The following is a 12,091-nucleotide window of genomic DNA, read 5'->3' as shown; positions in this document are numbered from 1 at the left end:
AAAACACACTTGAGGGAACTCATTCAGTTTTTTTTGTTTCTTCTTTGAGGTGGAGTCTTGCTCTGTTGCTTAGGCCGGAGTGCAATGGCGCGATCTCGGCTCACTGCAACCTCCTTCTCCCGGATTCAAGCGATTCTCCTGCCTCATTCTCCCTAGTAGCTGGGGTTACAGGCATACACCACCATGCCCAGCTATATTTTGCATTTTTAGTAGAGACGAGGTTTCACCATGTTGGCCAGGCTGGTCTTGAACTCCTGACCTCAAGTGATCCACCTGCCTCGGCCTCCCAAAGTGCTGGGATTATAGGCATGAGCCACTGCACCCGGCCCAGTTACTGTGTTTTGTGTGTGTGTGTTTTGGTGGAGTCTCCCTGTTGCTCAGGCTAGAGTGCAGTGGCGCGATCTTGGCTCACTGCAACCTCCACCTCCCAGGTTCAAGCAATTCTCCTGCCTCAGCCTCCTGAGTAGCTGAGATTACAGACAGGCATGCACCACCACACTTGGCTAATTGTTGTATTTTTAGTAGCGACAGGGTTTCACCACGTTGGCCAGGCTGGTCTCAAACTCCTGACCTCAGGGGATTTCGCCCGCCTCGGCCTCCCAAAGTGCTGGGATTACAGGCGTGAGCCACTGCACCCAGCCCAATTACTATGTTTTTAAAGGGCTGTCAGCTTAGTTGAATTATGGCTGGAATATATCTTAAAATTGAGATGCACATTTACTGCAGTAACTCTTTTGCCCTTAAAAAGGTTGGCCAGGCGCGGTGGCTCATGCCTGTAATCCCAGCACTTTGGGAGGCCAAGGTGGGCGGATCGCGAGGTCAGAAGATTGAGACCACCCTGGCCAACATGATGAAACCCCATCTCTACTAAAAATACAAAAATTAGCTGGGCATAGTGGCACGTGCCTGTAATCCCAGCTACTCGAGAGGCTGAGGCTTGAACGAAGAAGTTGGAGGTTGCAGTGAGCTGAGATCTTGCCACAGCATTCCAGCCTGGTGACAGAGCAAGACTCCCTCTTTTTTTAAAAAAAAAAAAAAAAAGGAGGGGGGGCTGCTATGTTGTATCACTTGTACTTCTTAAAATCAATGACTAAAACAAAGAGTTCAGTAAGTTAAACTTGTTGGGAATAAACAGAAATGAGATCTATCAGTAAATAATAGGAAGCCTTGAATTCCCAAACTGTTGATTTGGGTTTCAGTCTATAAGTTTTAATGTTTTGAATGGAGAAGTGTCATAAGCTATTTTGGGGGAGGTAAATCTGTAACTTTTTTTTTTTTTAAGTCGGAGTCTTGCTGTGTCACTCAGCCTGGAGTGCGATGGCACGATCTCAGCTCACCGCAGCCTCCGCCTCCTGGGTTCAAGGAATTTTCCTGCCTCAGCCTTCTGAGTAGCTGGGATTACAGGCATCCACCACCACGCCTGGCTAATACTTGTATTTTTAGTAGAGACAAGGTTTCACCATGTTGGCCAGGCTGGTCTCTTTGGCCAGACTGGTCTCGAACTCCTGACTTCAGCTGATCTGCCCACCCTGGCCTCCCAAAGTGCTGGGATTACAGGCATGAGCTACCACGCCCGGCCAATCAGTAACTATTATGTTTGGGATGGATTGGCACAAGAGACTGGAGGTGGAAAGACAGACTAACAGTAGTAATGCTGGAGGATATAATAGTGTAAGGCCTCTACAACTCTGAAGGTGGAATATTTTAAATGTAATCTAAGGAATAATCACTAGGGTGTGGCAAGTGAATATCAGAGTAAGGCTCATCGAGAACATGGAGTACTTCCTAAATCATAATTTTATTATAAAATGATGGAATTACTAGTTGTAATTACTGAATCGCCTATATTGCTATTTACTGGGGGTCTAGTATGGTAGACGTTAGTAATTAAGTGAATGAAGAAGCACTCCAGTAGAAAGTTCTTATAATATATGCCATTATGTTCTTTTCCTGGCCCAGTGCCTAAGTGAAGTAGGTGTTTATAACTTAACCTAAGTGTACTAAGATTTCAGATCAATAAAGTTATTAAAATAGGTACCAGCCAATTTTAAAATAGGGTTGCTTTTTATTTGTTAAGTGAAATTATGTTTATAATTAAACCATAAGACAAATAGTATTGTTTTTAAAAAAGGAAAGGAATGTAGTTTTATTAATAATTTACTGTATTCTCATTCTCAATATACTGTGGACCATTAGACACCTGTGTATAGTCTGGCAGTGGAAACCATCAGTGTTTGGAAATGAATGGTTGAAAAGGCTGGGTTTTTTTGTACTAATAACCAGTAGAATAAATAATGGCTACATGTATTACTAACATACCCTTGAAATTTTTTTATTGCCCTCAATAGCATTTCTTTTCAATTTTTTAAAAAGTAGCATTTCCTAACAAATTGGCAATGTTATGGCATCATTTTAGAATTTTGTAGTCCATGTTATCTTAGGGGGATTGCTGTGAGCTAAATTTTAAAGCTGGCTTCCGTAGAATTCTGAGTAATCCTCCTCTTCTTCCCATTGTATCACACTTGAAGAGTGGCGTTTTTGTACAGGGCATTCTCTTATGGCTATGACCAGGTTTTCTGTAGACATCAGGGTAGATAAAGGTGTTAATATATAATTCTAGGCTTCCTAATTTTGATTCCACCTATTTAAATCCAGTTTCATGACACCATGGTTGAGGACTAATGAACTAGAGTTAGTATGAGTCAGTATTAAAAGTTAATAATTTGATAAGTTCTTCCTTGACAGAGTGCAATAGACCTTGGAGGCCCAACTTTTTAATACTAGTTAGACATTTGGAAGGGAGCAAGCATGCCATGTAGAAAATTGTAGTACCTTAGGACATAAAGCTACTAAAAGAATACTCAAATCACTCTGTGCTTAGAATAGTTACCTCTTAACAGTTATGAGGATGTTTTATATATACGTTATAAGACACATACAAAATAAATTTTGAAAGACTGAGATAAAATAGAAGCTTACATGTTTTGTTTCTTCACTCTGATGGATCTTCAAGAGCCAGTTGTGGGATACGCTTGATTTTGATAGAGTTGCCAGACCTATGAAAATCTTTCCAAATGTTAACAGTGGATGAGTTAAATAACAAATATCAAATGCAAAGCAAAATCAAATGATTATAACTTGTCCTTGAGCCAAAAGGATTTTTTTAGTGTTTTGGACAAATATGCTATGATTAACAGAAAATGGTGAATATTTTACTTTGGTATTAATTCCTTCATAAGTATTAAATTGAGTATTTCTTGGGAGTCCCTTCAAAGAGAATTGATAGCATTACAGTATTAATTAAGGGAACACAGGAATTTTTTCATGTATCAAAGTCTTTTATCTATTTTATTATTTTATTGAGATGGAGGTCTCACTGTTGCACAGGCTGATTTTTTGTTTTTTGTTGTTGTTTGTTTTTTGTTCCCTCCCCCGTCCCCCTCCCCCCCCCGCCCCACTAAGATGGAGTCTCGCTCTGTCACCAGGCTGGAGTGCAGTGGCGCAATCTCTTCATCTCAAAAAAAAAAAAAAAAAAAAATTAACTAGCTGTGTTGGCAGCTACACAGGTGGTGAGGCAGGAGAATGGTTTGAATCTGGGAGGTGGAGGTTGCACTGAGCCAAGATCAAGTTACTGAGTACATCCAGTCTGGGTGACAGAACTAGACTCTGTCTCAAAACAATAACTTTTTTTTTTTTTCCTGTTTCTCTCTTAGTTCCAGCTGAGAACAAGTGTTGATCAGTTTCCTTCTCTCTCTCTCTCTCTCTCTCTCTCTCTCTCTGTTTTTGAGTCGGAGCCTCGCCTTGCTTTGTCGCCCAGGCTGCAGTGCGGTGGCATGACCTCGGCTCACTGCAACGTCTGCTTCCCGGGCTCATATGATTCTCCTTCCTGCCTCAGCTTCCCAAGTAGCTGGGACTACAGGCACATGCTTCCATGCCCAGCTAATTATTGTAGTTTTGGTAGAGACGGGGTTTCACCATGTTGGCCAGGCTGGTTTCGAACTCCTGACCTTAGGTGATCTGCCTGCCTTGGCCTCCCAAAGTGCTGGGATTACAGGCATCAGCCACCAAGCCCAGCCTCCTTTCCTCCTCTTAGCATTTCCTGAAATCTAATTCTAGTCTCCTCAACAACAAGACTGCCAGAAGCTCTCTGTCCTTTTCAGAGACTTTCCACTTAGCTTCATAGCCTCCTACCATTCACAGCTTCAGCGTTTTCTTTGGGAGAGTGGGTACTTGTCATGCTTAGTTCCCTGTCCTCTCTTTTTATTGATAATTTGACATTTCAAGTCTCTAGTGTTATCCATTCAGCCCTGTAAGACCACCAAAAGCTCTGCTCGTTTTTTTTTCTTTTTTCTTTTTTTTTCAAGATGGAGTCTCGCTCTGTTGCCCAGGCTGGAGTGCAGTGGCACAATCCTTGGCTTACTGAAACCTCCGTCTCCCAGGTTCAAGTGATTCTTCTGCCTCAGCAAGTAGCTGAGATTACAGACACTGCCACCATGCCCAGCTAATTTTTGTATTTTTAGTAGAGACGGGTTTTCACTATGTTGGCCAGCTTCTTTTCCTCTCTGGAATCTTGGCTCTCAATATTGTCATTATGTCAGCATTTTTCTTACGTTTTGAGAGAGAGAGAGAGTGTGTGTGTGTGTTTTAAATCTGGCTTTTCCAGTTAGAGTGTTGGTTTGATATAAGCTATCCATACTATGTGATTTATTTGTTGAGAAAACTTTATTTATCCCTTAGTTTCCCACAGCCTACTTTCTTTTAAAAATTGTATACCTATAGTATTATTTTCTTGCCTCTTGGCATATCTAACAATGTTTTATTTATGTTTTAAGCCAAAAATCCAATTAATAATTTTCCCTGCTTGTAGCATGTGGATTGTGCTATCTTCCTTTAAAGAGGCTTTGTTTTGCTGGCAAGTAAATTCCTTGTCATTTGTTAGGTCGGTGAGGAGTTGGCTGACTTAGTAGTTTGACTGCACAACTAAAGTAGGATCTTCTCTCTTGAATTCTCTATGCAACTTTGACTGGTCACAGTTTAAAAGCCTCCCAGACTTGTGTTAGCTGTGGAAACCATTTCAGTTCACAGCTGCCTAGTTGCTCTTGCCTGGCCTGATAGTTTCACCCTATACGTGCACCTTTTAATATTTAGCAAACACTCGGGGATCTAATGAAGATTTCTGGGGCTCTTTCTGTAAAGCTTCCTCCTCTCAAGAATTCTGCCTTGCAATTTTCAGTTTCCTTAGTCTCTGAATTCTGATCTAGGGAGAATTTGCTTCCTCAATTCAGTGAAGCTATTGTGCTCTGCTTCAGATCCTTCTCCCTGCCCTGCAGTCTAGAATGTACTTCCAGGCAGAAAACCAGGGCAGTCTTAGAGACCACCCCATTTGTTTCTCAGTCGTATACTGCCTGTTGTCCAGTTTTCTAGTTTATGACTGAAAGGTAAATCTGATCACTATTACTCTGCTAAAAGCAGAAGTCCTGTGGTGTCACTGTTTTCTTCTCCAAATTTTGTTACGAAATTACTCAGATACGAAGTTGAATGAATTTTACAGTGAACACCTGTGTAGCTACTCCCTAGGTTCTGCCACTAACATTTTAGCATACAATCATCCTTCCATTTATTAATCCATCTTATTTTTAGTGCATTTGAAAAACACTGGTGTTTTTCTGTCCCTTGTGTTTCTTGAAAACTAGTAGAGACTTGAATAAATCCGGTTTTGAGTTTTGTGAGAAAACACAAGGTGGCCTTATTATGCTTGTATCAGAAGACACGTAATGACTAAACTGTTTGTGTTATCAACCACTGGTGATAATTGCCTGGACCCATTGTTACATTGGAAGTTGAAGAATGGTGATATTCTACTTGTATCATTTCTGTTTTTCTTTTATTAGCTAGAATATGTTTATAAGGGTAAACTTGTCCTTTTCAACTATTTGTTTACCCTGAGGTACAGTTTTTATAGAAGAAAGGATGATTTGTTGTTGTTTTTTATTTACCAATTTTCAAAATAACATTAGTTTTCTACCATCCTCTAAAGACAGTCACTGAAGTTTTTCATGAAGGGGCTGTGAGTCATTGATTGAAACATATTTGAGGTATTTCAAGCCATTGTAGTCTTTTCTTTATGATGCTAATGTTACCTGATCTTTGGCTAGTGGAAGCTCTCTTCAAGCTTGTTCTTGAGTCCTTTTCCTTTGACTGCAGTAGTCTTTGTTCTCACTATTAATTTCTGTTTTGTTTTTTGTTTTCCTTTTTTACTGAGTCTTATGTTTACTGTGACTCACCACTAATATTTAATGAGAGCCTGTGCTTTGAATTTTCCTAGAAGGGATGACCGTAATTTGAACCTCATAGTTCTCAATGATTTTGTCCTCACAGGAGACATTTGGCAATGTCTGTAGTAATTATTGATTTTCACAAATTGGGGGAGTAGGGAGGCACATGCACCATGAGGACAGAGATGCTGCTTGATATCTGCAGTGCACAGGACAGTCCCCCACAACAAAGAAGTGCCAGCTGTTGAGAAATCATGCAGTACACTAATTTAGTTACAAAGTCATTTGATCTTTCCTACAATCCCATGAAATTGGTATTGTCAGTCCTTTTTAACAAGTGAGAAAATTTAAGGATGTCATGTGACTTATCAATGATCATATTATACAGTGTTAAGCTAGAATTTTGAAATCAAGATCTCTGATGGTAAATGTTCTATCAGGTTCTCCCCTTAAATATAAATAGCCATACTTATGGTTTTATAAAAGTGATTAAGTGTCGAGAGCCAGATACTGTTGTGAGTTATTTGTGTTTAAAATAACTCTATCAGGTACTCTCCTGTTAGTAAAGATGAAGACACAGTAACTTGTCTAAGGCCACACAGCTAGTAAGTGGCAGAGTCAGGGTTCAAACCCAGGCAGTCTGGCTCCATAGCTCATACTGTTAACCACTGTGTATTGCTTCACAATTTTTTTTTTTTTAGATTCGAGTATAATATTTGTTTTTATATTTAAATCTCTATTTGGGGCCAGGCGCGGTGGCTCACGTCTGTAATCCCAGCACTTTGGGAGGCCGAGGCGGGTGGATTACGAGGTCAGGAGATCGAGACCATCCTGGCTAACGCAGTGAAACTGCTTCTCTACTAAAAATACAAAAAAATTAGCCGGGTGTTGTGGCGGGCGCCTGTAGTCCCAGCTACTCGAGAAGCTGAGGCAGGAGAATGGCGTGAACCCGAGAGGCAGAGCTTGCAGTGAGCTGAAATCCGTGCCACTGCACTCCAGCCTGGGCGACAGAGCGAGACTCCGTCTCAAAAAAAAAAACCAAAACAAAACAAAAGTTACTTTGAAGACTGACATTTAAAGAAAAAGACATGATGTGAGAGAATGACCATGGAATTAGTGGTTGAAGAGCCAAGTGCAGAGACTTATGATGTGGAAGGTTGCCTGCTATCTTGGAGAAATATAGCAAGGAAATCAGAGTAACTGATGGTGTCAGCTAGGAGAGTAACAAAAAATGAAGTGAAGTCAGAGAGAGGATAGAGGCGACAAATGCTGTAGGACCTTGTGGAAACCATGCAAGAAGTTTGGTTTCTATTCGTCATGAGATGAGAAGTCATTTGGAAGATTATGAGGTTCGTATGATATGATTGAGATTTTAAAACAAGGTTTACACTGATTACTGTGTTGATTGATTTGGAAGAGCCAGTAGGCAGAGGATCAGTTAGGAGGGTTGAAGAAACCATTTGAGAAAAGATAGTGACTTGGACTAGATTGAGTGTAGTTAAGGTGGTATGAAGTGGTTGGATTCTGCCAATAGGATTTCATGACTGGGGCTGGTCACGGTGGCTCACGCCCATAATCCCAACACTTTGGGAAGCTAACGTGGGTGGATTATCTGAGGTCAGGAGTTCGAGACCAGCCTGGCCAACAAGGTGAAACCCTGTCTCTACTAAAAATACAAAAAATTAGCTGGGCGTGGTGGTGCACGCCTGTAATCCCAGCTGCTCGGCAGGCTAAGGCAGAAGAATCTCTTGAACCCAGGAGGCAGAGGTTGCAGTGAGCCAAGATCACGCCATTGCACTCCAGCCTGGGCGACAAGCAAAACTCCATCTTAAAAAAAAAAAAAAAGAATTTCGTGATTGGATATGAGGTGTGATAAAAAGAAAGGAGTTTAACGCATGAGTCTGAGAGTCTGAGGATTTAGGACTTAGGAGATAGGGAAAGAGCAGGACTCAGTTTTGAACATGTTAACTCTGAGATGCCTGTTGAGTCTAGGCTAGGCACAGTGGCCCAGGCCTGAAATCCCAGCATTTTGGGAGGCCAAATTAGGAGTATTGCTTGAAGCCAAAAGTTTGAGATTCAGCCTGGACAGTACAGTGAGAGTCTTCTGTCTCTACAAAGAGTTAGCACAATTTTTTAAAAAAAACAGAAGTCTGAGATGTTGAGTGAGCAGTTAAATGTGCAAGTCTGAAATGATGTTGCTTGATTTCTTAATATTGAATGATTTTGATATTCAGAAATAAATCCCTAGTGCTCATGATATGTTTATATTTGTTGTTAATTTTGTGTTTGTTTGTTTCTTTTTGAGATGGAGTCTCACTCTGTCCCCCAGGCTAGAGTACAGTGGCGCGATCTCGGTTCACTGCAACCGCCGCCTCCCGGGTTCAAGCGATTCTCCTGCCTCAGCCGCCTGAGTAGCTGGGACTACAGGTGCCCTTCACCATGCCCGGCTAATTTTTGTATTTTTAGTCTTAGAGACAGGGTTTCACCATATTGGCCAGGCTGGTCTCAAACTCCTGACCTTGTGATTCGCCCGCCTCAGCCTCCCAAAGTGCTGGAATTACAGGCATGAGCCACCACACCCAGCCTTGTTTTTTTTCTTTTAAGAGAGTGATTCACTCTGTCTCCCAGGCTGGAATGCAGTGGACATGATCACTGTAGCTCTTCACTCCTGGGCTCAAGTGAGCCACCTCAGCCTCCCAAATAGCTAGGGCTGCACGTGCACACCACCTGTTGTGATACTTTTTAAAATTTGTTTTCTTACTTTAATATACAATATTGTGTGTGTTCTTACTGTTTTTAACTTAAATGAATTCATGCAGATGATTTGGCATCTTGTTTCAGTGAAAGAATGTGTGTGTGTGTACACTTAAGTTTGTCTACAGGATAGATTCTTAGTGTGGATTTGTGCAACATGGGTATGAATTCAAGTTTTCTTTCAAAAATTTTCTAAAGTGTATACTTTAATAAGTATTAAATATATTTTTGGCCGGGTGCGGTGGCTCATGCCTGTAATCCCAGCACTTTGGAAGGCCGAGGTGGGCAGATCACGAGGTCAGGAGATCGAGACCATTCTGGCTAACAATGGTGAAACCCTGTCTCTACTGAAAAAACAAAAAACAGAAAAAGTAGCTGGGCGTGGTGGTGGGTGCCTGTAGTCCCAGCTGCTTGGGAGGCTGAGGCAGGAGAATGGTGTGAACCTGGAAGGCGGACCCGTGCCACTGCACTCCAGCTTGGGTGACAAAGTGAGACTCCGTCTCAAAAATAAATAATAAGTATTAAATATATTTTTATATACTCCTCGGGTTCTATTAATACTTTACAGTTTTTAATTAAAAAATGAGATTACTGTTTAAGTTGCATGTGTACATATACCCTTTTGTCAAGTTACAAGTAGGATTCTACCCTTTATTCTATTTTTTTTATTTTTAAATTTTTTTGGAGTTGGAGTTTTGCTCTTGTCGCCCAGGCTGGAGTGTGGTGGTGCAGTCTCGACTCACTGCAACCTCTGCCTCCCAGGTTCAAGCGATTCTCTTGCCTCAGCCTTTCAAGTAGCTGGGATTACAGGTGCCCACTACCACGCCCAGTTTTTTGTGTTTTTAGTAGAGACCGGGTTTCACCATGTTGGCCAGGCTGGTCTTGAACTCCTGACCTCAGGTTATCCACCCACCTTGGCCTCCCAAAGTGCTGAGATTACAGGCATGAGCCACCATGCCTGGCCTGTTTTTTTTTATTTTTTTGAGACAGGATGTTAGTCTTTTTCCCGGGCTACAGTGCAGTGGTTATAGTGGCTCACTATAACCTGAACTCCTAGGCTTAAGTGATTGTTCTCCGTCAGCCTCCTGAGTAGCTGGGACTAAAGGCATGCAATACCATACTGGGCTAAGTTTTTTTCTTTCTTTTTTTTTTTTTTAAAGAGATGGAGTCTTACTGTGTTGCCCAGGCTAGTCTCTGACTCTTGGCTTCAAGCAATTCTCTCTCCTACCTCAAAGTTTTGGGATTACAGTTGTGAGCCACCACGCCGAGCCACATCTGTTGAGTTTTGTTGTTGTTGTTGTTTTGAGATTTAGTCTCATTCCGTCGCCCAAGCTGGAGTGCAGTGGTGTGATCTCGGCTCACTGCATCCTCTGCCTCCCAGATTCAAGCGATTCTCCTGCCTCAGCCTTCCGAGTAGCTGAGATGACAGGTTCCCACCACCACGCCCAGCTAATGTTTGTATTTTCGGTAGAGTTGAGGTTTCACACATGTTGGCCAGGCTAGTCTCAAACTCCTGACCTCAAGTGATCCACCTGCCTTGGCGTCCCAGTATTGACTTTGACTTAAGTGATACACTCTAGCCGTAAAATGGAATGTTAAATGTCCCATATGGAGAGCTAGTTGACGTCATGGGTCAGTTTCTAGTCTCTCTCTTCTATTTGCTGTACCTACTGGAGTGAGTTAATCTCTTTTGAATATTGAAAGTGTCAGTATAATTTTTAGATCCTAACCAATTTTCCTGAATCCTCCCACTCACCTACTCTGTGATCTCATTTTCATTTCTACCTACTTATTTCTCTTTACCTCAAAATGTCATCCTCTCCAGAAAACCAGTTCTTATTACACAGATACAGGGATTTTTTTCCCCCAAAACAATACCAGTTAATGTTGTCTATACAAAAGTAGCATGCCTAGTTGGTATCACTCCCTTTCAGTGGTCTCTACCTCTGTGTGATTTGCCCAGTCTAACCTTTAAAAGACCTTATTTGCGTGCCACCTCTCTGTGGTTGCAATAGAATGTTGGGGGAATGTTGATAAAGACCACATTGTTCTTATATATATCTTTCTCTTACACAAATCCATAAAAGGCTTTCGAGATGTCTCTGCTGAAAATAAATGGAGCTCTAGTAAATGTTAAGAGTTTTTGCTAGCAGAGTTTTGATGCTTTTTGTCTTTGTTCTACTACTGAGCTTGCTCCTTGGATGCCTTCTTATAGTGCCATTCAACATGCAAGTATTTTTTTTCCGGGCCTGTGTGTCCAGGTGACTTTATGAGTTAGGCTTTGGCAAATGCCATACTTGTTCATCCTAACACTAGAATGTAGGGATCCTGCATTCAGCATGACCTGAAGTTTGCTCAAAGCATAAAATTGTAGATGTTCGGTTTTTTTTTTACAGAATTCAATCTTTTGAAGACTTAAATTAGTTCATATTTAACTCTGGACTTAATGTGGAGAAGTTATCAATTATTCTGCCCACATGTGCACAAAGGAAGTTTAATGGAAATAATTTCTATCCCTTTGGAATTAATCTAACATGAAGACTATGAAAGTGAGCATTTGCTATACAAAATGTTATTTCGTTACTTAGGGATGAGCTTTGTAACAGTGGATTTTAGGCCAGGTTAAAGAGTAGTTAATAAGTTACTTACAAGTTACAAGCTTCAGGGAAGCTTGCCACCTGGCTTGAGACCACCTGAAAGTCTTTTGAAGAGGAGGTGTGAAAAGAAGAGAAGAGGTGTGGTTGGTAATTGAAGGCTCCCAGGTGGATACATTTGCTGAAGAAGGCGAGTAATGTCCCACCTGGGAATCGGGAGCCAACTATTCGCCTTAGCAGACCATGAAGGTCGTGAAAGCATGCAGATTTTATAAAGTGTTCTCAAAAAGCACAGTTTTAATATCTTTTTAAGCTGTCAGAAGTTTGATACCTAGATAAGCACTTAGAGCTTCAAGTAGTTAGATTTCATCAATGAAAAGGAAGCAAGTTTCCTTACCCACTTTTGAAGGTCAGTGTGTTAGACAAATGGAAATATTTTAACAAACTAATCAAACATCCTTTTAGTAG

At 41.2% G+C, this 12,091-nt stretch overlaps 1 protein-coding gene across 18 annotated transcripts in view; it reads left to right on the top strand.

Moving 5' to 3' along the window:
* Positions 1–12,091, top strand: part of KANSL1 (KAT8 regulatory NSL complex subunit 1) — a 198,619-nt gene that overhangs the window by 167,705 nt on the left and 18,823 nt on the right. The window lies entirely within an intron of this gene.

The sequence above is a fragment of the Macaca thibetana genome, chromosome 16 (genome assembly GCF_024542745.1).
Source record: "Macaca thibetana thibetana isolate TM-01 chromosome 16, ASM2454274v1, whole genome shotgun sequence".
In the NCBI taxonomy this organism is placed as follows: Eukaryota; Metazoa; Chordata; class Mammalia; order Primates; family Cercopithecidae; genus Macaca; species Macaca thibetana.
Note: the sequence above shows the minus strand (reverse complement) of the source record. Positions and strands in the feature narration are given on the sequence as shown.